The sequence below is a fragment of the Balaenoptera borealis genome (assembly GCF_965194805.1).
Source record: "Balaenoptera borealis genome assembly, chromosome: 1".
Classification (NCBI taxonomy): Eukaryota; Metazoa; Chordata; class Mammalia; order Artiodactyla; family Balaenopteridae; genus Balaenoptera; species Balaenoptera borealis.
In genome coordinates this window covers 172,269,976-172,293,198 of record NC_138860.1, presented here as the reverse complement: position 1 = coordinate 172,293,198, position 23,223 = coordinate 172,269,976, and the positions used below count along the sequence as shown (strand labels likewise).

At 36.7% G+C, this 23,223-nt stretch overlaps 1 protein-coding gene across 8 annotated transcripts in view; it reads right to left on the bottom strand.

The window, feature by feature from the left end:
- Positions 1 to 23,223, bottom strand: part of EYA3 (EYA transcriptional coactivator and phosphatase 3) — a 127,130-nt gene that overhangs the window by 63,671 nt on the left and 40,236 nt on the right. The window contains exon 2 of one of the 8 annotated variants that reach the window (XM_082347955.1): positions 14,356 to 14,402. The exons of 5 other annotated variants lie outside the window; for them this stretch is intronic. The gene's annotated coding sequence lies outside the window, so the exon portion shown is untranslated. Of the gene's footprint in view, positions 1 to 90; positions 3,275 to 3,428; positions 3,511 to 14,355; positions 14,403 to 23,223 lie in introns of those variants that run through there. 2 more of the 8 variants (XM_082347957.1, XM_082347958.1) reach the window with 2 other exon arrangements.

Below are 23,223 nucleotides of genomic sequence, written 5' to 3'. Positions count from 1 at the left end.
TTAAAAAAGAGGGGGGATTCAAAGCTTTATGTACTCTTAAAGCATTATCATTGAGGCCATCAGAGAATAATTTTTAAAATATTTTGCTACCTCAGTCTTTCTACGTGAGCTCCAATCTCAAAATCTCAAATCTGCACGTGGCTTTTCAAAATGGACATGCTACACCAAGTCAGGATAGGTTTACACAATGACTTTTATAATTCCTTGCAAAAGCCAACACGTGGAGCCACTTCTGCTGTACTTAAAACATGGTTACTATAGTGCCCAATGCATTAAACACTTTATAACAGCCATGTGCAATTAACTAAAACACAACTTTTTTTAGAATTAGGGTTACATTAAAAAATGACAAAAACTAGCTTAGCCAGTCAAGAAGTTATGATAACATCTAACCTGCTTTAATGGGGAACATTTACATAACTGTTAACACACACAATCACTTTAAATAGGGCAAATTGGAATATCAAATAAATACTTTCGCAACCAACTATCTGTATATATGTAATCAGCCTAAAGGAAAACTCAACTCTTCCGGATCTATTTTAATAATGCAAATAAATAAGTAAAGTGAAACACTGAATTTTAGAATTAAGGAAAATAATCATGTAGAGCTAGGACCCAATTTATCCTGAAATAATGAGCTCCACTACATGTATTGCCTAGTCAATTATTTAAGCAAAATCTTTACCTTCTCAGACCCTGCTCTTCCTGTCCTGGTTTTCAAACTAAAAAAGAAAAACAGGACTCTAAGCCCCACATTTACTGGTAAGAACACCTTATTGTGCCCTGCTGCCCAGTGAGACAGAAAGATGTTAGAAAACTAAATAATTATAAAAACTATAAACTCCATTCCTATTTAACAAAAATGAAAGTAGCACTTCTCCAAAACAGATGTGATTGTTTATACCTTTAATTAAGGTCACACCTGTTTTCACTTATTTTCCCAACCACTGTAACCAACTTAACAGACAAAGCTAAAGCAAGTATACAATCTTATTGCAGAAGTAATGAATAAAAAGGGAAATGAAAAACTTCACTTGTACCAATTTACCACCACTCCACTAATACTGCTCTATTCTGGTGTAATACAACACACTTTATTTTAGAGTCACACTCTAGAATGGGAAAAGGAGAGAAAACACGTGTAAGGGACACAATCAGACGCAAAACTGTCCAACTCTGACACAGCTTTCCTCCCTGCCCTGATCTAGAATGTCAAAAGAAAAAAAAGTTTAAAGGTCAGAAGAACTTGATGCTCAATGCACTCACGTGTAACTCATACACAGAGCCTCAAAAGCTAAGTTTTCATACTACATGACGTAGATAACTAGTGCTGCAGAATTACAGCAGGCAATAACTAAAGCTCACAGGAGCTATCTTCCCTGCATTTGTTTTGCTCTACTCAGAAGAGCACAACCAATGTGACGTGAAACTGATTCACAATTGTGAAAGATGAACTGTTTTTATGTTTTACCAGCTTATATCTGTTTTACTTTTAAGATGAAATGTCTTGTCTTTATGGGATTTTAACAGTGTCAATGTACATAATGTATTTAATACATATATGATTTCATCCCCAAAATAAGAGCAAACTAGGGTCAAATCATTAGAGAAATGTAATGCCTTTAATACCTCATTTGTTAAACTTTTGTGTGACCAGATCTCATCTAAACAAAAAGTGATAATATCCCATGTTTTACTCAATTGAAAGCCATAACTGTAATGACTGCAATCTCTAATTAGTAGATTCTCAGCGAAGGAGAAGGAAGGGATATTCTTTCTCAAGGAGGAAGGCTTATAAATCTACCCCTAAACAAGAGGAAGGTAAGAAAAATTGTGTTAAAAAAAAAAAGAAAAAAAAGGTACTCAACAACATGTCCTTTAATTTAATTTTTGTTTTAAACACAGAAATGAATTTATTTTAAAAATATGAACAATGTTAAAGGAGAACATAGATTTTTTTATAGATCAAAAGGGGTCATGGGTTTTAAAAGGTACAAAACACTACTCTTAATAGTGGGGAAATAAATTCTCAAGCCATATAAAACAAAATGTTAAAATCTTGAATTTTGTTTTTTAGGAATATGGTAATATTACAGTGATTTTATAACAGAAAGGGAACAGCTTTCTATTTTTCTTGAGATAAATTCTATAAGTTGAAAGAAAACCTTCTTTAAGGGAAAAGATTGGAAGACATTCTTTTCTACCTCTCCTATTTCTTCTTTGAAAATAAGCACCTTTTGTTGCTTCCATCTTAAAAATCACCTTTATCTTCTTCATTTATCAATTTAGGGAAATAAAAGGGTCATAGATAATTTCTACATTTGGAAAAAAAACCTTAAAAAAAAATCAAGTAATTAATCAATGACCACCAATAATTTTGATAATTTTAAAACAAAAAAAGCAACCTACAAAGGATGCACATGATTTATTACAGAATTTCTGGGATTCTACTGGCAACATGTGATATATGTGAAGTTTGTAAACATACATTGTGGTACACTTGTATATAAAATATATTAATAATAACTATAAATTATGTAATTCCATCACAACATGCATCTAAAATACTACTTCCCATCAATATAGTATTCTTCCTTCCTTCCAATATCTTGTAATGTCAAACACCTGAAATATACTAGATAAAAGAACGCAAGTATTTATCATGCTTCTAGCATTTACCAACGTGATAATAGAACTTTTAATATTAAGATCGTACACCATTTTCTACAAGTGGTACATGCTTACAATTGAAAGTCACATTTACTAAGCACCAGATGAAAGTGTTGTATAACACAGACAAGGTGCTCCAGTACTGGATAATAAAAAAAAGTGCAGAATTACCATACAAACCTTAGTTTTCTCACTTCCGTGTACTGGTTCTAGAGTTTAATTGTGTATTTTGGTATTTTCTTACCATTAATATAACCTGACACTGAGATTGGCTCAAGATGGTGGAATAGAAGGACATGCACGTACTCCCTCTTGCGAGAGCACCACAATCACAACTAACTGCTGAACAATCATCAACAGGAAGACACTGGAACTCACCAGAAAAGATACCCCACATCCAAAGATAAAGGAGAAGCTGTAATGAGACCTCAGGAGGGGCGCAATCACAATAAAATCAAATCCCATAACTGCTGGGTGGGTGACTCATAGACTGGAGGACACTTATACCACAGAAGTCCACCCACTGGAGTGAAGGTTCTGAGCCCCACGTCAGGCTTCCCAACCTGGGGGTCTGGCACCAGGAGGAGGAATTCCCACAGAATCAGACTTTGAAGGCTAGCGGGATCTCATTGCAAAATTTCGACAGGACTGGGAGAAACAGAGACTCCATTCTTGGAGGGCACACACAAAGTAGTGTGTGCATCAGGACCCAGGGGAAGGAGCAGTGACCCCATAGGAGACTAAACCAGACCTACCTGCTAGTGTTGTAGGGTCTCCTGCAGAGGCGGGGGGTGGCTGTGGCTCACCGCGGGGACAAGGAAACTGGCAGCAGAAGTTCTGGGAAGTACTCCTTGGTGTGAGCCCTCCCGAGTCCGCCATTAGCCCCAGCAAAGGGCCTACAGGCTCCAGTGCTGGGTCGGCTCAGGCCAAATAACCAACAGGGAGGGAACTCAGCCCAACCCAACAGCAAACAAGCAGATTAAAGTTTTACTGAGCTCTGCCCACCAGAGCAACACCCAGCTCTACCCATCACCAGTCTCTCACATCAGGAAACTTGCAAAAGGCTCTTAGATAGCCTCATCCACCAGAGGGCAGACAGCAGAAGCAAGAAGAACTACAATCTTGCAGCCTGTGGAACGAAAACTACACTCACAGAAAGATAGACAAGATGAAAAGGCAGAGGACCATGTACCAGATGAAGGAACAAGATAAAACCCCAGAAAAACAACTAAATGAAGTGGAGATAGGCAACCTTACGGAAAAAGAATTCAGAATAATGATAGTAAAGATGATCCAGGACCTCAGGAAAAGAATGGAGGCAAAGATCAAGAAGATGCAAGAAATGTTTAACAAAGACCTAGAAGAATTAAAGAACAAACAAACAGAGATGAACAATACAATAATTGAAATGAAAAATACACTAGAAGGAATCAATAGCAGAATAATTGAGGCAGAAAAACGGATAAGTGACCTGGAAGACAGAATGGTGGAATTCACTGCTGTGGAACAGAATAAAGAAAAAAGAATGAAAAGAAATGAAGACAGCCTAAGAGACCCCTGGGACAACATTAAATGCAACAACATTTGCATTATAGGGGTCCCAGAAGGAGAAGAGAGGGAGAAAGGACCCAAGAAAATATTTGAAGAGATTATAGTCAAAAACTTCTCTAACATGGGAAAGGAAATAGCCACCCAAGTCCAGGAAGCACAGAGAGTCCCACGCAGGATAAACCCAAGAAGAAACACGCCAAGACACATAGTAATCAAATTGGCAAAAATTAAAGACAAAGAAAAATTATTGAAAGCAATAAGGGAAAAATGACAAATAACATGCAAGGGAACTCCCATAAGGTTAACAGCTGATTTCTCAGAGGAAACTCTACAAGCCAGAAGGGAGTGGCATGACATATTAAAGTGATGAAAGGGAAGAACCTACAACCAAGATTACTCTACCCAGCAAGGATCTCATTCAGATTCGATGGAGAAATCAAAAGCTTTACAGACAAGCAAAAGCTAAGAGAATTCAGCACCACCAAACCAGCTCTACAGCAAATGCTAAAGGAACTTCTCTAAGTGGGAAACACAAGAGAAGAAAAGGACCTACAAAAAACAGACCCAAGACAATTAAGAAAATGGTACTAGGAACATACATATCAATAATTACCTTAAATGTGAATGGATTAAATGCTCCAACCAAAAGACACAGGCTTGCTGAATGGATACAAAAACAAGACCCATATATACACTGTCTACAAGAGACCCACTTCAGACCTAGGGACACATATAGACCAAAAGTGAGGGGATGGAAAAAGATATTCCATGCACATGGAAATCAAAAGAAAGCTGGAGTAGCAATACTCATATCAGATAAAATAGACTTTAAAATAAAGAATGTTACAAGAGACAAGGAAGGACACTACATAATGATCAAGGGATCAATCCAAGAAGAAGATATAACAATTATAAATATATATGTACCCAACATCAGAGCACCTCAATACATAAGGCAACTGCTAACAGCTATAAAAGAGGAAATCGGGCTTCCCTGGTGGCGCAGTGGTTGAGAATCTGCCTGCTAATGCAGGGGACACGGGTTCGAGCCCTGGTCTGGGAGGATCCCACATGCCGCGGAGCAACTAGGCCCGTGAGCCACAGTTACTGAGCCTGCGCGTCTGGAGCCTGTGCTCTGCAACAAGAGAGGCTGCGATGGTGAGAGGCCCGCGCACCGCGATGAAGAGTGGCCCCCGCTCGCCACAACTAGAGAAAGCCCTGGCACACAAACGAAGACCCAACACAGCCATAAACAAATAAATAAATAAATAAATAAAATTAAAAAAAAAAAAAAAAGAGGAAATCGACAGTAACACAATAATAGTGGGGAACGTTAACACCTCACTTACACCAATGGACAGATCATCCAAAATGAAAATAAATAAGGAAACAGAAGCTTTAAATGACACAATAGACCAGATAGATTTAATTGACATTTATAGGACATTCCATCCAAAAACAGCAGATTACACTTTCTTCTCAAGTGCACACGGAATATCCTCCAGGATAGATCACATCTTGGGTCACAAATCAAGCCACAGTAAATTTAAGAAAATTGAAATCATATCAAGAATCTTTTCTGACCATAACACTGTGAGATTAGATATCAATTACAGGGAAAAAAAGGTAAAAAACACAAACACATGGAGGCTAAACGATACATTACTAAATAACCAAGAGATCACTGAAGAAATCAAAGAGGAAATTAAAAAATATCTAGAGACAAATGACAATGAAAACACAATGATCCAAAACCAATGGGATGCAGCAAAAGCAGTTCTAAGAGGGAAGTTTATAGCAATACAATCCTTCCTCAAGAAACAACAAACATCTCAAATAAACAACTTAACATTACACCTAATGGAACTAGAGAAAGAAGAACAAACAAAACCCAAAGTTAGCAGAAGGAAAGAAATCATAAAGATCAGAGCAGAAATAAATGAAATAGAAACAAAGAAAACAATAGCAAAAATCAATAAAACTAAAAGCTGGTTCTTTGAGAAGATACACAAAATTGATAAACCATTAGCCAGACTCATCAAGAAAAAGAGGGAGAGGACTCAAATCAATAAAATTAGAAATGAAAAAGGAGAAGTTACAACAGACACCGCAGAAATACAAAGCATCCTAAGAGACTACTACAAGCAACTCTATGCCAATACAATGGACAACCTGGAAGAAATGCACAAATTCTTAGAAAGGTATAACCTTCCAAGACTGAACCAGGAAGAAATAGAAAATATGAACAGACTGATCACAAGTAATGAAATTGAAACTGTGATTAAAAATCTTCCAACAAGCAAATGTCCAGGACCAGAGGGCTTCACAGATGAATACTATCAAACATTTAGAGATGAGCTAGCACCGAACTTTCTCAAACTCTTCCAAAAAACTGCAGAGGAAGGAACACTCCCAAACTCATTCTGTGAGGCCAATACATCATCCTGATACCAAAACCAGACAAAGATACTATAAAAAAAGAAAATTACAGACCAATATCACTGATGAATATAGATGCAAAAATCCTCAACAAAATAGTAGCAAACAGTCCAAGAACACAGTAAAAGGATCATACATCATGATCAAGTGGGATTTATCCCAGGGATGCAAGGATCCTTCAATATACGCAAATCAATCAATGTGATACACCATATTAACAAATTAAGGAATAAAAACCATATGATCATCTCAACAGATGCAGAAAAAGCTTTTGACAAAATTCAACACGCATTTATGATAGAAACTCTCCAGAAAGTGGGCATAGAGGGAACCTACCTCAACATAATAAAGGCCATATACAACAAACCCACAGCAAACATCATTCTCAATGGTGAAAAACTGAAAGCATTTCCTCTAAGATCAGGAACAAGACAAGGATGTCCACTCTCGCTACTATTATTCAGCATAGCTTTGGAAGTCCTAGCCATGGCCCTCAGAGAAGAAAAAGAAATAAAAGGAATAGGAATTATAAAAGAAGTAGTAAAACTGTCACTGTTTGCAGATGACATGATACTATACATAAAGAATCCTAAAGATGCCACCAGAAAACTACTAGAGCTCGTCAATGAATTTGGTAAAGTAGCAGGATACAAAATTAATGCACAGAAATCTCTTGCATTCCTATACACTAACAATGAAAGATCAGAAAGAGAAATCAAGGTAACAATCCCATTCACCACTGCAACAAAAAGAATAAAATACTTAAGAATAAACCTACCTAAGGAGGTAAAAGACCTGTACTCAGAAAACTGTAAGACACTGATGAAAGAAATCAAGGATGACAGAAACAAGATGGAGAGATATACCGTGTTCTTGGATTGGAAGAATCAATATTGTGAAAATGACTGTATTACCCAAAGCAATCTACAGATTCAATGCAATCCCTATCAAACTACCAATGGCATTTTTTACAGAACTAGAACAAAAAGATCTTAAAATTTGTATGGAGACACAAAAGACCCCAAATAGCGAAAGCAATCTTGAGGGGAAAAAATGGAGCTGGAGGAATCAGACTCCCTGAATTCAGAGTACACTACAAAGCTACAGTAATCAAGACAATATGGTACTGGCACAAAAACAGAAATATAGATCAATGGAACAGGATAGAAAGCCCAGAGATAAACCCACACACCTATGGTCAACTAATCTATGACAAAGGAGGCAAGGATATACAATGGAGAAAAGACAGTCTCTTCAATAAGTGGTGTTGGGAAAACCACTGGGACAACTACATGTAAAAGAATGAAATTAGAACACTCCCTAACACCATACACAAAAATAAACTCAAAATGGATTCGAGACCTAAATGTAAGACCGGACACTATAAAACTCTTAGAGGAAAACATAGGAAGAACACTCTCTGACATAAATCACAGCAAGATCTTTTTTGATCCACCTCCTAGAGTAATGGAAATAAAAACAAAAATAAACAAATGGGACCTAATGAAATTTAAAAGCTTTTGCACAGCAACAGAAACTATAAACAGGATGAAAAGACAACCCTCAGAATGGGAGAAAATATTTGCAAATGAATCAACGGACAAAGGGTTAATCTCCAAAATTTACAAGCAGCTCATGCAGCTGAATATCAAAAAAACAAACAACCCAATCCAAAAATGGGCAGAAGATCTAAATAGACATTTCTCCAAAGAAGTTATACAGATTGCCAACAAACACATGAAAGGATGCTCAACATCACTAATCATTAGAGAAATGCAAATCAAAACTACAATGAGGTATCACCTCACACCGGTCAGAATGACCATCACCAAAAAATCTACAAACAATAAATGCTGGAGAGGGTGTGGAGAAAAGGGAACCCTCTTGCACTCTTGGTGGGAATGTAAATTGATACAGCCACTATGGAGAACAGTATGGAGGTTCCTTGAAAAACTAAAAATAGAATTACCATATGACCCAGCAATCCCACTACTGGGCATATACCCAGAGAAAACCATAATTCAAAAAGAGTTATGCACCACAATGTTCACTGCAGCACTATTTACAATAGCCAGGACATGGAAGCAACCTAAGTGTCCATCGACAGATGAATAGATAAAGAAGATGTGGTACATATATACAATGGAACATTACTCAGACATAAAAAGGAACGAAATTGGGTCATTTGTAAAGACGTGGATGGATCTAGAGACTGTCATACAGAGTGAAGTAAGTCAGAAAGAGAAAAACAAATATCATATCTTAACGCATATATGTAGAATCTAGAAAAATGGTACAGATGAACCGGTTTGCAAGGCAGAAATAGAGACACAGATGTAGAGAACAAACATATGGACACCAAGGGGGAAAGCGGGGTGGGGTGAGGGGGGGAGTGGTGGTGGGATGAATTAGGAGATTGGGATTGACATATATACACTAATATGTATAAAATAGATAACTAATAAGAAGAACCTGCTGTATAACATAAAATAAAATTCAAAAATATATATATATAACCCGACATTATTCTACATTCAATGAGCTTCATCTTTTGAAATATCCAATAATATAATGGCTTGACATCGAAGTGGAAAGTGGATACTTAATGTAGTGTAAATGAATATAATTTTAACTTAGTCAAGTAGCCAATGAAATAACATAACATACTCTGAGTTAACTTTTTTGTTTTAAGCACCTTCAAGGCATTTGGATAGTAATGTTTTTTCATAATTTTCTAGTTTCAATTCTTACTGTTGGCTTCTAAATACAGCTGTTTTACCACCTTTTTTGGAGAGAGTTTATCAGTATCCACATGCCTTCACGGGCAGAAATCTGGGAAAACCTGTAACTGAGAACAGAAATAGTATTTCCTAAGACTTCACATTTCCCTACCTGAAAATACTAACAATGAAAAAATAGGAATTTTGATTTGTTTGAAAAGGTCACATAATTTTAAACATTGTGATTGTACACGCTCATAAAGCAGGATTCTTTTGTAATATGACAGTCTTAATTTTTATTTTTAATACTTAAAAATTAGAAGGGAAATAACTAGCAACAAATATTTTATTTCAAAATTCTCATTAGATTCCTACCTCAAAATTTCTGTTTTGTACCAACTTCAACATACTATTTACCCTGTAATTATAAATGGCCACAAGCAAGAACTTAGATTACTTCAATATGTTATTATAGCTCTTAAGTATAGGAAGGGGAAATACATATATACTGTGTATATACATATTTATATTTTAAAACACAGACTAAGGTCAAATTGTTTTCAGTGAAAACAAAGTATTCATCACTCTTAATTAGAACATCACGAGAAGTGTCAAAATAGAGCAGAACAGTCTCATTATAGGTCCTAGAAGGGGAATTTGCATATGGCAAAGTGTGCACAGAGATATTCAGGGGTTAACTGAATATCTTTTATACAGCTGTAAGTAGAAAACAGGTAACTCATAAATTTGACCATTGACTACACTATATTTTAGAAGTCTATTTACTACCCCTTCCAAAGCCTTATATATATTGTTAGAGCACACCACAGAAAAGGCTACAGAAGTTTCCCTGGGGAAAATGAACAGCATGTTTCCCAAAATTAAATATATCTCAACAATAGTTATAAACAAAAGTAGCCTGAAGAAGGTATCAAAAAAGTGGTATATCATCACTTATGATTTTTATTAATATGTGGATTCCTTTAGGATATAAAAGTAGGCAATTAGCAAATATTTACCATGGTGTCCTCAAATATAATTATATGTATGCCTTGAAGAATAAAAACAAAGAGCAAAATACCCTCTTCTAGGTGGCTTGAAGAAAACTACTTCAAGTATTATTATTCAACAATAACTGATCTCTTCTAAAGAGGATCTATTAATTAATTCAGAAACAAGTGTCCTAACACCCAAAGTACCAAACATAAAGCCTAAAGATATCTCTTCAAAATAAATTCTATTTTATAAAGTAGGAGGCCTCATAAAGCATAATCGGAAAAGATGTCAGGAAAATGGTTTCAAAAACATAAGAAAACATTTCTATGGTCTCTTGCAGAACAGTACTTAGCAGTCTCAGTGGGGATGATACTAAATACGAATTTGGGCTTCACAATCTATAGAACACTTACAGTAGGTTTCAAACAAGAAGTAAACAAAGGTTTATTCCAATGCCTACAAATTTCTTACTGAAAATAAGGCAAAAATAATAATGAACATCTTGGAGGAGAATAACAGAGGCAATTAAGGAAGATCTGCCCTACACCAGTCTTTAAAATCAATTACAGTGGGGAGGATAAGAGACCTATCATTTACTGAGCATATAAAATGCACCAAGTATTTTTACATTCGTTGCCTTACTTAATTTTATCTCCACAACCATTTTAAAACACAACTGGTACCATCCTCATACTATGGACAGGGCAAATGGGATTCAGAGATTTAAACAATCTGCCTGAGAATAATAGCAATCATGTTTTCAGACTAAAGTAGAAATATATCAAATAAAGACAATAGAGGAGAGTGCTGATGGCTGTGCAACATTGTGACTGTACTTAATGCTACTGAATGGTATACCAAAAAATGGTTAAAACTGTTAATTCTGTTATGTATACTTACCACAATAAAAAACAAACTACAAAAAGACCCCTGAGACTAGAAAGACCAAAATAATGACCCAATCCAAAAAGTGTTCATAAGTAGAGAAAATCATTATTTAAAAAAATATTGTCAGGGGAATTCCCTGGCGGCGCAGTGGTTAAGAATCCACCTGCCAATGCAGGGGACACGGGTTGGATCCCTGGTCCGGGAAGATCCCACATGCCGCGAAGCAACTAAACCCATGTGCCACGACTACTGAGCCCATGCACCACAACTACTGAAGCCTGCAAGCCCTAGAGCCCACACGCCGCAACTACTGAAGCCCGTGCACCTAGAGCCTGTGCTCTGCAACAAAAGAAGCCACTGCAATGAGAAGCCCACGCACTGCAACAAAGAGTAGCCCCCACTCGCCGCAACTAGAGAAAGCTCGCGCACAGCAATGAAGACCCAACGCAGCCAAAAATAAATAAAATTTTTAAAAAATTGTCAGAAAAACTGAATATCAATGTGGAGAAAAACATATCCACACCATACACTATGAGTAATTCTAAATATATGAAAAACCAATAAGCTTTCAAATGATTTTGGAGAAAACAGAAGAGCATATTTATTGCCTCTGTGGGAAAGAGATAAAATTTTGGGCAATGAAGGAAAGCACAAGCAACAAATTGACAGATCTGGTTATGTAAGACATACTTTCATGCAGTGAAAAAATAACAAATCCAAGATTAAAAGGATATAACAAATGGAAGCAATGCCTGAACTAATGACAGATAAAGCTTAATGTCTACAATATAAACCCAACCAGGGCTTCCTTGGTGGTGCAGTGGTTAAGAATCTGTCTGCCAATGCAGGGGACACAGGTTCGAGCCCTGGTCCAGGAAGATCCCACATGCCGCGGAGCAACTAAGCCCATGAGCCACAACTACTGAGCCCGTGTGCTGCAACTACCGAAGCCCATGAGCCTAGAGCCCATGCTCCGCAACAAGAGAAGCCACTGCAACGAAAAGCCCACACACCACAATGAAGGGTAGCCCCCGCTCGCCGCAACTAGAGAAAACCTGCGTGCAACAACGAAGACCCAACACAGCCAAAAATAAATGAATAAAATAAAAATAAATTTTAAAAATAAAAAATAAAAGAAATAAACCCAACCAGTTCAACATTTACTGCTCATCTGTTACGCGGCAAATGATGACTAACATGCACATCCATCAAAGGATACAAACAGTTTAAGTAACAACCAAGATCAAATCAGCACTCTGGAAAAAAGATTCTCACTACTAACTGAATAAATTTTAATATTTTTAAGATACCACTTCACACTTATTAAATTACCAAAAATAAATCTAAACAATAAAACCTAAAGTTATGCGGGCCATAAGAAGAAAAGAAATATTCAGGCACTGCTGTAAAATTGTATGTATCTTCAGACTGTTCTCTGGTTAGAGTATAAAAGAGGTCATAAAATTGCCCATGGCCTGAATAATTTTTCTTGGATTTTCCCCTCAAAATTAAATAGAGGGGTAAAAAGCTAACTCTATTTTAAAAATTGAGTAAGTTTCTTGTTCACAGTAATGAAAAATCAGAAACAACCAACATGTGGAGAATGATTTATCTAAGCTGTAATTCTACATTCTATATTAAATGAAACTGCAACCTATTTCAACACCAGCTCATTTAAAAGATGAAAAAAAAGTAAGATTTTACATTAATTATAGAATAATAATAATACCTTAAATAGTTTAATAAAAATCAAAAGCAGGGCTTCCCTGTTGGTGCAGCGGTTAAGAATCTGCCTTCCAATGCAGGGGACACGGGTTCGAGCCCTGGTCCAGGAAGATCCCACATACCGCGGAGCAACTAGGCCCGTGCACCACAACTACTGAGCCTGAGCTGTAGAGCCCACGAGCCACAACTACTGAACCCGCATGCCTAGAGCCCGTGCTCCGCAACAAAAGAAGCCACCACAATGAGAAGCCCGCACACCACAACAGAGTAGGCCCCGCTCGCCACAACTAGAGAAAGCCCACGCGCAGCAATTAAGACCCAACGCAGCCAAAAATATAGATAGATAGATAGAGAAACAGATAGATAGAATTGAGCACACGACCCTCCCTTTTAAAATTACATCCCTAATATTAACTTAAGCTATTTATTCCTTTTCTTTCATTAAATCTCTAACTATTCTGTTACATCAGTTTCACCTCATGGTCATACTCTTAAAAGTTTTAAAATGTTTTAAATTTATAAACTCAAAACTTCTTTTTCACTGTTGTTAACTGGTACTTTAAGGACTGTCTAAAAATCCTAAAAAGATTCTTTTTTTAAGCTACTTTTTAATTTCGTGTACAATCTAGCAAAAATAACAATTTGACTTCTCTTTATAGCCATAAGTCTTTAATTTACAAGACACAAACTTCGATCTATTGTTAATGAAACAGGTAATTTTAATTATACAGGATATAAAAATAAATTATTTTACCATTTCTAGTCAGAGATGAGTATCATGGTTTTGGAAAAACAAAAGATCTCCTAACCTACCAAAACCTCAAAGTTATTAGTGAAAGAGCTCCCTGCTTCATTATTACTTAATAATTAAGAATTCTTCAAAACTACTTCTCTGACCCCTACTGTGTTCTGTAAATCTGGCAGTTAACAATTCTGTCAAAACTACTAATTTTCCTTTGGTCCTAAGATTCCTGTGGAATCTTGATCGTAAATTCCACAATGGCAGAGACCACCTTCTTTTTAGTATCTGAGAGCACATAGCAGGCAATCAATAAATATTTGTTCACCAAGTACAATTTCTAGGCTCTTGATTCCTCTAAATATCTACTTAAAACCAGTTCATTAAGAACCTTCAATATATTTAGAGGCACAAAAAATTCAGATCTTCACTTTTCTCATTTCTCACCAGGAATGCCTAAGTCTTTAATTCTTTACAAGGTTTATTAACTGATTTGAAGAACATCATTTTGAAGTCTGTGTTAAGTGAAAAGTTCCCTTCAAATAAAAGAAAGGACTGATATGCTTTAAATCAAATCTTAATATAACATACATAACAAGGGATCACAACACACGCATTACTTACTTAGAGGTGAGGAGTTAGGAGACCTTAAGCTTCTGTCCCTTAATAGGCTGAGAAAGGAAGGAGGGAAGGAAGGAAGGAAAAGAGAGAGGGAGGGAGGGAGGGTGGGGAGAGAGAGAGATCAAGTATGAAATCACCTTCCCCAAACACAAATATACACAGCTATCATGAAACATTTCTGGCCAAAGATGGGTCCACATCTTAATCCCCAGAACCCATAAATGTTACCCTATTTGGAATAAAGAGTCTTTGCAGATGTATTTAAGGATTCTGAGATGAGGAGATTATCCCGGATTATCTGGGTAGGCCATAAATGCCATCTTAAGAGAAAGGCAGAGAGAAATTTAACACCCACACACATACACTGAGGAGAAGGCAATATAAATATGGAGGCAGAGACTGGAGTGATATGGCCAAAGAATGCCAGCAGCCACTAGAAGCTGGAATAGGCAAGGAACGGATTCTACCCCTAGAGCCTATGGAGGGAGTGCAACCCTGCCAACACCATGATTTCAGACCTCCGGCCTCCAGAACTATGAGAGGATAAATTTCTGTTGTTTTAAGCCTCCAAATTTGTGGCAATTTATTATGGCACCCACAGGAAACTAATACTATTTGTAAAGAAGTTTATTTTGTTTTTCATTCGTTTTTTCTATTACCTCTCAGCTTGGGTTTGTTGGCCATCTGGCCACTGAATGAAACACATAAGCTGAAAACAAAGGTAGGAAATGAAGAAAAGTATGTAAATAAGACAACAAAACATGATTATACATACAGCTGCAAAAATGCTTCCACACATTAAGAATAAAAAGCTTTCCAAATAATTGGACAGTTTGCCTAACAGAACTGTCACATTACAAAATTAGCATTTTCCTGCTTTCACTCTGGGTCAAATCCTGAATTTATAGTTGAAGAAATTTCCAGGTAACATAGTAAAACTGGTGGTCCCAGGTATTTCATGGATCTTGAGACACCTTAGTGATCCATCTAATGCCTTGAGAACAAACAAGTATTGTATCTGTAAGATAGTACTTAAAATCAGCATACAATCACTGTACTGAACTATTTGATGTGTTCTGCTTGGGGAAAAAAAAATACTGCTAGAGCTAAACCTGAAAGATATACAAGTCCTCCTTTCCAGTTGGTCTTCAATAACATTCTTAGGCACACTATGCCTCAAGATTGAAGCTCATATTTTTCTATTTTGATTGACTGAAGTTCCTATTTTGTATTTCTTTCATGAAGTCATTTTGTGATATCTATAGAGTAGTATGATTCTTCATAAAAGCATTTACTAAACATTTAACTTAAAATTTTGTAACACTGTGCTAAGCACTGTATTAAGAACATTAATAAACAGATTATAGAATGATACTGGATAATCAGAAATTTCTGTCATTAGAAAAACATGACTTTTCTAACTAAGCAAATACCTCTTTTTGGAGCGGGCATATACTTCTTTCTTTGGAGCTTCCTTTTTTGTTTTTCTTGAATACAGCCCTAGAATTCTTTCTCAACATAGAATATTCATAGACTATCTGAAACCAGAAGAAAAACACTAAAATAAAATAGAGGGTAGAATATGCCAGGTGTTTTAAGACATATTCTGAAAGAAATCATAATTAGTGTGTTTTGGCTGCTTTCAAAAATTTATGTCAGTGTTGAAAATGCCATTTAACTAAACACTAAAATGTATATATCAGACAGAGTAAAAATATAGAGGCTTCATTAATTTAACCAATAAAAGCTGTTAATGCTAACTTAAAGCAACAAAGTAAACAAGAAGAGTAAATTTTAGGAACTTACTCTTTTTCTTGATAAAGACTCTTAATTGAAACAAATTTCCCATAGGCTATTATTTTCTGGTTGGTCTAAAATGAAGGGATCAAATCTACAGAGGCCAGCAATCTCAAACTCTGGAATCTCCTCTGAATGCAACTCAAAAAGGACGATACACAAACTTAATCACTAAATGAAAAGTATACGCTTTCCAAACGAACTTCAGGGTAATGTTATCAAAGTTTAAAAAAAAATGATATTTTAATTTAAATTGCATTAAACACATAAATTAATTTAGGGGGAAATGATGAGTTTACAATATTGTGTTCTCCTATCGAATAGCACAGTATGTATTTCCAGTTACTTAATCTTTTTCTTAAAATGTTTCTTAGCAGATCCTCTACGTTTCTTTATGTTGGCATTTTATCTTTTTGTTTGTTATATTTTTCATTTCTAAAGAAGTTGTTTTTTATATATAGGATAGTTGTTGATATTGGTACATTAATTTTGTAAACTCCCACGTTACCAAAGTCTCTTATTGTTTCTAACAATGAGAATAGTTAAGATGGTTGATTCTTGAGTTTCACGTATATATTTTCCCCAGCTGCATAAAAATAGCTCCTCTTTCCCCAATATTAACTTCTTTATTTCTTCTTCTAACCTAATGATATTGGCTTACACCTCCACTATAATATTAAGTAACAGTGCTAATTGTTGGGCATCCTTTTCTTGTTCCTCACATTAATAAAAATACATCTAGCATACCACTACTAAGCATGACATTGGTCAAGTGCTTTTTTGGCATCCAAAAAAATGAACATCTGGTTTTTCTCTCGACTATTAATATAGCATATTACTAGATCTCCTAATATTGAACCACATATGCATTTGGTTCAGAGATGAAACTTTGGCATTGTAGAATATTATTTTAATGTACTGTTGAATCTGTTTTCTAGTACTGAATTTATGATGTTCAATAACTGCCTCTAATTGTTTTAAATGAACACCCTAAGAGGGGAAAGGCTATTTGTACAGGGTGAGCTCCAGTCAGGTCAAGTATAGTCTTGAGAATGAGGTCTTTCAAGGAACCACCAGACAGGTCAAATAATGACAATTTTCTGGGAACAGGGCTGTGAAGGAGCTCCAATCTTGTTCTGCCCCTTCCAGTGGCTTCCAGGTTGCTAGTTTTCACCATGACTGGGGGCTGTTGGTTTCCAAGGCTACTATGGAGCTGGAGAGAGAAGAATGGGAACAATGCAAGATAAAATGCTATACAAAGTTCACTGTTTTTGCTGAGATTCAGCCATTTTTCTTGAATAAATGTTCAGATTGCTGCAAGCCTGTAGTTAATTTTCAGAGTCCTGAAAGAGTTGATTCTATTTTTGCCAGTATTCTCACTGCTTTTATGAAGGAGAATTTTCAGAGGTTCTTACTCTGCCATTATTGTTGACATCCTTTGCATTTCAATTCAGCTCAATCTTTGTACTTATTAATTTGCTATTCACACTATCTGATTCTTAAAATTTCAATATTTACATTTATTTCCTTTTTCATTTCCTCTGAAATTACTAACGATGTTTATCTTTAAAATCTCCTTCAGTTTATACTATTCACTATTTTCTTTAGTGTTGGAAGCATTTCGTACCTCTCTTTCATAGAATTAATTTTTCTTAAATGGCCGATAAGTCTAGGTTAGTAGTTCATATTTGTAGTTAGGGATTTCTTTTCTTTTCTTTTTTAAAATAAATTTACTTATTTATTTATTTTTGGCTGCGTTGGTTCTTCATTGCTGCGTGCAGGCTCTCTCTAGTGGCGGCGAGTGGGGGCTACTCTTCATTGCAGTGTGCAGGGTTCTCATTGCGGTGGCTTCTCTTGTTGCAAAGCATGGGCTCAAGGCATGCAGCCGTCAGTAGCTGTAGCACGTGGGTTTCAGTAGTTGTGGCACACGGGCTCTAGAGCGCAGGCTCAGTAGTTGTGGTGCACAGGCTTAGTTGCTCTACAGCATGTGGGATCTTCCTGGACCAGGGCTCGAACCCATGTCCCCTGCATTGGCAGGCAGATTCTTAACCACTGCGCCACCAGGGAAGCCCCAGGAATTTCAACTAAACAGTGCATCCTCAGAGTGGGTGAGAATCTTTGTTCATATATTATTATATGCAGGTTCTAGTTATATACATCCACTTCTAGTAACTATGGAAGAGGGATGAAATATGCAGTTAGGCGGTGTCTGCAGGTCACTTGCTTTCTGGATATGAATTCCTTCCTCTTCTGAACATCACATAAATTACTAGGGATATATCTAGTATCCCATGCCAGGACTCTAACTTTAGAGAGTAGCTATCATAGCTTTATCTGGGGGAGAAACACTTTGTTAGTTAGCTACTCACTTTGCTTTTTGCTTCTGCTGCTTTTGGGTGGAAGTCTATAGTTGCTTCATGCTGTGCTTGCTTCTTTCTCTAACCTCAAAATTCATTCATTCACTTACAAAATATTTATTGAGTGTCTACTACGTGCCAGGCACTAGTTCAGATACTGGGAATTCAGTGATGAACACAAAGTCCCCAGCCTCAAGGAACTTATATTCCAACAGGAAGATAAACAAATATATAAGGTAATATAATTTCACAAAGTAATAATACTTTTCTTTTTAGATCTTTTTTCTTGATGTGGACCACTTTTAAAGTCTTTTATTGAGTTTGCTGCAATATTGTTTCTGTTTTATGTTTTGGTTTTTTGGCTGCAAGGCACGTGGGATCTTAGCTCCCTGACCAGGGATCGAACCTACGCTCCCTGAATTGGAAGGCAAAGTCTTAACCACTGAACCACCAGGGAAGTCCCCAAAGTAATAATACTTTGGAAAATAAAACAAAGGAAGGAGTCCCTCTCATCAGGAAGTTCGCACAAGACTCTCAGATAGCCTCATCCACAAGAGGGCAGACAGCAGAAGCAAGAAGAACTACAATTCTGCAGCCTGTGGAAGGAAAACCACATTCACAGAAAGACAGACAAAATGAAAAGGCAGAGGACCATGTACTGGATGAAGGAACAAGATAAAACCTCAAAAAAACAACTAAATAAAGTGCAGATAGGCAACCTTCCAGAATAAGAATTCAGAATAATGACAGTGAATACGATCCAGGACCTCGGAAAAAGAATGGAGGCAAAGATCGAGAAGAGGCAAGAAACGTTTAACAAAGACCTAGAAGAATTAAAGAACAAACACCTAGAAGGATTAAAGAACAAACAGAGACAAACAATATAATAACTGAAATGAAAAATACACTAGAAGGAATCAATAGCAGAATAACTGAGGCAGAAGAACGGATAAGTGACCTGGAAGACAGAATGGTGGAATTCACTGCAGCAGAACAAAATAAAGAAAAAAGAATGAAAAGAAATGAAGACAGCCTAAGAGACCTCTGGCACAACATTAAATGCAACAACATTCGCACTATAGGGGTCCCAGAAGGAGAAGAGAGGGAGAAAGGACCCGAGATAATATTTGAAGAGATTACATTAGAAAACTTCCCTAACATGGGAAAGGAAATAGCCACCCAAGTGCAGGAAGCGCAGAGAGTCCCATGCAGGATAAACCCAAGGAGAAACACGCCGATGCACAGAGTAATCAAATTAACAAAAATTAAAGACAAAAAAAATTATTGAAAGCAGCAAGGGAAAAATTACAAATAACATACAAAGGAACTCCAATAAGGTTAACAGCTGATTTCTCAGCAGAAACTCTACAAGCCAGAAGGGAGTGGCAGGATATATTTAAAGTGATGAAAGGGAGGAACCTACAACCAAGATTACTCTGCCCAGCAAGGATCTCATTCAGATTCGACAGAGAAATCAAAAGCTTTACAGACAAGCAAAAGCTAAGAAAATTCAGCACCACCAAACCAACTCTACAACAAATGCTAAAGGAACTTCTCTAAGTGGGAAACACAAGAAAAGAAAAGGACCTACAAAAACAAACCCAAAACAATTAAGAAAATGGTACTAGGAACATACATATCAATAATTACCTTAAAAGTGATTGGATTAGGGGCTTCACTGGTGGGACAGTGGTTGAGAATCCACCTGCCAGTGCAGGGGACACAGGTTCGATCCCTCGTCCAGGCAGATCCCACATGCCGCGGAGCAACTAAGACCGTGCGCCACAACTACTGAGCCTGCGCTCTAGAGCCCACGAGCCAAAACTACTGAGCCCGCGTGCCACAACTACTGAAGCCCGCGTGCCTAGAGCCCATGCTCCACAACAAGAGAAGCCACCACAATGAGAAGCCCGCGCACCGCAACGAAGAGTAGCCCCCGCTCGCCGCAACTAGAGAAAGCCCGCACACAGCAACGAAGACCCAACGCAGCCAAAAGTTAAAAAAAAAAAAAAAAAAAAAAGTGAATGGATTAAATGCTCCAACCAAAAGACACAGGCTTGCTGAATGGATACAAAAACAAGACCCATCTATACGCTGTCTACAAGAGACCCACTTCAGACCTAGGGACACATACAGACTGAAAGTGAGGGAATGGAAAAAGATACTCCATGCAAATGGAAATCAAAAGAAAGCTGGAGTAGCAATACTCATATCACATAAAATAGACTTTAAAATAAAGAATGTTACAAGAGACAAGGAAGGACACTACATAATGATCAAGGGATCAATCCAAGAATAAGATATGACAATTATAAATACATATGCACCCAACACAGGAGCACCTCAACTCATAAGGCAACTGCTAACAGCTATAAAAGAGGAAATCAACAGTAACACAATAATAGTGGGGGACTTTAACACCTCACTTACACCAATGGACAGATCATCCAGACAGAAAATTAATAAGGAAACACAAGCTTTAAATGACACAATAAACCAGATAGGTATAACTGACATCTATAGGACCTTCCATCCGAAAACAGCAGATTACACTTTCTTCTCAAGTGCACATAGAACATTCTCCAGGATAGATCACATCTTGCATCACAAATCAAGCCTCGGTAAATTTAAGAAAACTGAAATCATATCAAGCAACTTTTCCGACCACAACGCTATGAGATTAGAAATCAATTATAGGGGAAAAAACGTAAAAAACACAAACACATGGAAGCTAAACCATACGTTATTAAATAACCAAGAGATCACTGAAGAAATCAAAGAGGAAATCAAAAAATACCTAGAGACAAATTACAACGAAAACACGACAATCCATAACCTATGGGATGCAGCAAAAGCAGTTCTAAAGGGGAAGTTTATAGCAATACAAGCCTACATCAAGAAACAAGAAAAATCTCAAACAATCTAACTCTACACCTAATGGAACTAGAGAAAGAAGAACAAACAAAACCCAAAGTTAGCAGAAGGCAAGAAATCATAAAGATCAGAGCAGAAATAAATGAAATAGAAACAAAGAAAACAATAGCAAAGATCAATAAACCTAAAAGCTGGATTTTAGAGAAGATAAACAAAATTGATAAACCTTTAGCCAGACTCATCAAGAAAAAGAGAGAGAGGACTCAAATCAATAAAATTAGAAATGAAAAAGGAGAAGTTATAATGGACACCACAGAAATACAAAGCATCATAAGAGACTACTACAAGCAACTCTGTGCCAATAAAATGGACAACCTGGAAGAAATGCACAAATTCTTAGAAAGGTGTAACCTTGCAAGACTGAACCAGGAAGAAACAGAAAATGTGATCAGACCAATCACAAGTAATGAAATTGACAATGTGATTTAAAATATTCCAACAAACAAAAGTCGAGGACCAGATGGCTTCACAGGTGAATTCTATCAAACATTTAGAGAAGAGCTAATACCCATCCTTCTCAAACTCTTCCAAAAAATTGCAGAGGAAGGAACACTCCCAAACTCATTCTATGAGGCCACCATCACCCTGATACCAAAACCAGACAAAGATACTACAAAAAAAGAAAATTACAGACCAATATCACTGATGAATATAGAGGCAAAAATCCTCAACAAAATACTAGCAAACAGAGTCCAACAACACATTAAAAGGATCATACACCGTGATCAAGTGGGATTTGTCCCAGGGATGCAAGCATTCTTCAATATACGCAAATTAATCAATGTGATACACCACATTAACAAATTGAAGAATAAAAACCATATGATCATCTCAACAGATGTAGGAAAAGCATTTGACAAAATTCAACACCCATTTATGATTAAAACTCTCCAGAAAGTGGGCATAGAGGGAACCTACCTCAACATAATAAAGGTTATATACAACAAACACACAGCACACATCATTCTCAATGGTGAAACACTGAAAGTATTTCCTCTAAAATCAGGAACAAGACAAGGATGTCCACTCTCACCACTATTATTCAACATAGTTTTGGAAGTCCTAGCCAAGGCAATCGGAGAAGAAAAAGAAAAAAAAGGAATAGAAATTATAAAAGAAGTAGTAAAACTGTCACTGTTTGTAGATGACATGATACTATGCATAGAGAATCCTAAAGATGCCACCAGAAAACTACTAGAGGTAATCAATGAATTTGGTAAAGTTGCAGGATACAAAATTAATGCACAGAAATCTCTTGCATTCCTATACATTAATGATGAAAAATCTGAAAGAGAAATTAAGGAAACACTCCCATTTACCACTGCAGCAAAAAGAATAAAATACCTAGGAATAAACCTACCTAGGGAGACAAAAGACCTGTATGCAGAAAACTACAAGACACTGATGAAAGAAATTAAAGATGATACACACAGATGGAGAAATATACCATGTTCTTGGATTGGAAGAATCAATATTGTGAAAATGACTATACTACCCAAAGCAATCTACAGATTCAATGCAATCCCTAACAAATTACCAATGGCATTTTTTACAGAACTAGAACAAAAAATCTTAAAATCTGTATGGAGACACAAAAGACCCCGAACAGCCAAAGCAGTCTTGAGCGAAAAAAACGGAGCTGGAGGAATCAGAATCCCTGACTTCAGACTATACTACAAAGCTACAGTAATCAAGACAATGTGGTACTGGCACAAAAACAGAAATACAGATAAATGGAACAGGATAGATAGTCCAGAGATAAACCCATGCACCTATGGTCGAC